Here is a 4,028-nt window from a genome sequence, read left to right on the forward strand (position 1 = left end):
CAGTGCTGCCTGGATGGCTGTCAGGCTGATACAATAAAAGTAATAGTATTTCAGGTCTCCCTCCCTGGCACCAGGCACAGACTCCTAAAATGCTTGGAATTTCCTAAGAGGCAGGGATGAGAGGAATGTCTTTGGTTATTCAAAATAAGCCTCTGTCAACTATGCCCACGTGTATGCTAAAGAGGCAACTCTTCCTCAAGGCTGGTTGCCAGAGGAAGAACCAAGTGATAAATGTTCAGCACTTTCAGCCACTCTCCCAGACCCCTAGGAAGGGGAGAGGGGGCAGGGATTGAGTTAATCACCAAAGGTCAATGGTTTGATCAATGGTGCCCAAGTAAAGGAATCTCATTAAAAAACCCTAAACCATGGGGATCAGAGAGCATCCGTGCTGGTGAACAAGTCAAGGAGCTGGGAAGATGCCACACCCAGAGTGGAATGAGAGCTCCAAGCTCCTCCCCACATACCTTGCCCAACGCATCTCTTCCATGGGGGCTGGGCTGTTCCTCCCTGTATCCTTTCTAATAAACTGGTAATGGGTTTCCCTGAGTTCTGTGAGCCATTACAGCAAGTTATCAACGCTGAGGCGGGCGTCTTGGGACCTTTCATTTATAGCAGGTTGGACAGAGGTCCGTTCTTGTGACTGGCATCTAAAGTGGGGGCAGTCTTGGGCGCCTGAGCCCTTAACCTTCAGGTCTGTGCTAACTCTGGTAGTTAGTGTCAGAACTGAACTGTGGGAAACCCAGTCGGGGTCTGGAGACTTGGAAAATGGGTGGTGTGGAAAAACCTCCCACAAATTTGGTGTCAGAAGTATGGTGAGTCGAAAAATCTGTTTTTATTGTGAGTAGAAAAATCTGTTTTTCTGTTAATGTCATCCCTAATTTACATGTCACTAGCTGGGGCCTCCCTAAGGGCAAGGACTAGATCTTATTTACCTCCTTCTCTCCAGCGCTGACCCAGAATAGATCTGTGGTGTGTTTGCTCAATGAATGAATGAATGCACAGATGAATTAATAAATAAGTGAGAGTCACTGTGCTGGGCATCTCACAGACATCTCTTACTGAAGGTCTGATGCACTTACCTGGCAGGGAAGTGCCATGATCACAAAGGTGGCTTTCCCAGGGTGAGGTTTATCCACTGCACTCCAGGTGTGCTGGCCTCTGTGATTTTCCCAAATGTGTGGTAGCGGGGATTGAAAAAACAAACAAACAAATAAATAAATAAATAAATAAATGTCTGATGTATCATCAAAATGAGAAAGGTTAGGCAGACTTAGTTTAGGATGATTAGCATGAAATCTGGGTAAAACATTGGAGAAATGGGTATAATGTAGGAAAAAATTAGAATTTCAAGAAGTATATGTACATTAATTTTAACCATAAAGAACATATGTATATATTAGAGGCCCAATGCATGAAATTCATGCCAGAGTAGGTTTTTCTTCCCCCAGGTGCTGGCATTGGCTTCCCTCAGGGACCTGGGCTGGCTTCCCTCTGGCCCAGCTTCATCTGGAAGGATAAATTTGTGAAGGGGGTGCACCCTCTCGTAACCACTTGCCTGCCTACCTGCCTGATGGCCTCTAATGACTCTGCCTGTCTTCCTGATCACCCCTAACCACCTCTGCCTGCCAGCCTCATTGCCCATAACAGCTTGCCTGTCTGTCTGATTGCCCCTAACTGCTCTGCCTGCCTGCCTGTCTGATTGCCCCTTACCACTCTGCCTGCCTGCCTGATCACCCCTAACCACCTCTGTCTTGGCCCTCACCATGCTAGCTTCATCTGGAAGGATGCCTGGCTGTTCAGTCTAATTAGCATATTATGCTTTTATTATTATAGATTAGAGGCCCAGTGCACAAAATTGATGCACAGAGGTGGGGGGGGGGGTAGTGGTGGTGGTAGTGGCCCTCAGCCCAGCCTGCACCCTCTCCAATCTGGGACTCCTCCAGGGATGTCTGACTGCTCTCTCACAATTTAGGAATGCTGGCTCCCAAACATTCACCTGCCTGCCAGCCTGATCACCCCCTAACCACTCCAAAAGGGAACAAAAACCAAAAGGGAATATGCAAAGAAAGTAAAATAATGGTATTCTAGTTGTCTGTATTTGTAATTCTATTTTCCAAATAGTGTTGTTGTTGTTTTTTCACTACAGAAGAAGAAAAGGGAAACAGAACTTGGAGGCTCTCTTGGCCTAGTGGTCACTTGCAGGATAGGAAGTCCCACACTGAAGGGCCTCTCCTAAGTCCCCCCACCAGCCCCAACAGGGGTGGAGGGAGCCTCCAGGGCTGACCTGGCACTGGGACATGAGGCAGATGGAGACAAATAATTTTTCCATGTAACCCAGAGGCTTCCCAGGTCACTGCAGCAAGACCCAAACCTCTAAGACATTGACTGTTCCGCATGCTGCCAGGTCTGTGAACAGAGGTATTTAAAAAACAAAGAGCTTCCACGGTTACTCTGCTTTGTCTGTTCTGAGTGCATCAAGGGCTTTCCCATCACCTGCAAGGAACCTGCTCAAGTATTAACAGGTATCAATCTAATAAATTGTGCAGCAAGCACCATTATTTTCTTCTCAGTCTATTTTACCTGCCATGCCTCCCGGGGCAGATTGGAAAATATGTGGTAATTAGAGATTGATAGAATGTGAGAACAGGCTAGATGCAAACCCATGTACTTGGCTTTTTCATTAGCCAGCTAGGCTGTGCTCGGTGGGATTCTTCTTTGCTCTTTAAGAAATCTCCTTGCTATAGAAATTGCCAGAACCTCATATGTACAGAGCCAAGGGAGGACTCTGAGGCACAACCTGTGTCACCTCCTCATGAGGCTCCCATCTGAATCCTGCGACTTCCACATGGACACACACGACTTCCATGGGCTGGCTGCCTGGTCCCCTGCACCGTCTAATTTGGAAGTTAGTCAGCATGAAAGGACTTACTAGAAAGGGTCACTGGACCCTATTTTTCGGCATTCAAAAGAAATAAATGACCTTTTTTTAAAGGCATGTAGCAAGCTGTGGGTTTAATAGTAGTTTTTCTCACTAACACTAATGATAATAGCTCCCAGCAAAGAAACCACAGGGAAATGGGAATGGCGCGTCCAGGAACTTCAATGGTCTTCATGTGATTTGCCTAGAATGTTGAGGCAAAGGGAGTGAGGAGGAGGTCTCAGGTCAGGCACTGAGTGAAGGGCAGTGTGGAAAGCAGGTGGTGACCCACAGTGCTTTGGGGCTGCTGTCTGGGTGATCTAAATAGAAGATCTAAAGCAGTGGTTCTCAACTTGTCTAATGCCACAACCCTTTAATACAGTTCCTCATGTTGTGGTGATCCCAAACCATAAAATTATTTTCATTGCTACTTCATAACTGTAATTTTGCTACTGTTATGAATCATAATGTAAATATCTGTGTTTTCCGATGGTCTTAGGTGACCCACAGGTTGAGAACCGCTGCTATAAAGCCTAAGACCATCAGAAAACACAGATACAAAGATTAAGAACCACTGAAATGGGTGATCTAAATGGGCCATAGGCCTAAAAGAAATGGAAGGAAGCCACATCATCTACATTTTGAGGGTGAAACAGGCTAGTGAGCCAAGACAAGCAGAATAGGGAAACTGAGACAGACAGTTAAATGGCCAACCAGTTTACAGCTAACTAGCTAATAAATCGCAAAATCCCATCTTCCCTAGCTAAGGACACTCAAGAGTATATGGTTACACTTCTCTCCAACTAGAGGGTAAATAGCTTACATCACCCTACTCAGGGAGGCAGATACCAGAAATCCAATTAGTGCCATTTGCCAACCACATCCAAGGACCAATGAAGTTAAGGGAATACGTATCATTTTGGCTCATCAGCATAAAAACAATGAATATTCTATTGCTATCCTCCCCATGACCTCCCCTAAACTCCCAGCCTTTAAAATCCTCAAAATGAAGGTCCCAACACTCACTCTCCCTCCCAGAAACACACCAGGCCCTTCTCTTTCCCCTCTGTTCCCCCAAAGGCTTATATCTCCTAAACTCTAAGGGACCCCA

At 46.0% G+C, this 4,028-nt stretch overlaps 1 pseudogene; it reads left to right on the forward strand.

Annotated features, from left to right (window-relative positions):
* The first annotated feature begins 1,071 nt into the window (after nucleotides 1–1,071).
* On the forward strand, nucleotides 1,072–1,200 carry LOC118710063 (annotated as a pseudogene).
* Nucleotides 1,201–4,028: the final 2,828 nt, after the last annotated feature.

Source organism: Pipistrellus kuhlii, unplaced genomic scaffold, assembly GCF_014108245.1.
Source record: "Pipistrellus kuhlii isolate mPipKuh1 unplaced genomic scaffold, mPipKuh1.p scaffold_m20_p_7, whole genome shotgun sequence".
NCBI classification, from domain to species: Eukaryota; Metazoa; Chordata; class Mammalia; order Chiroptera; family Vespertilionidae; genus Pipistrellus; species Pipistrellus kuhlii.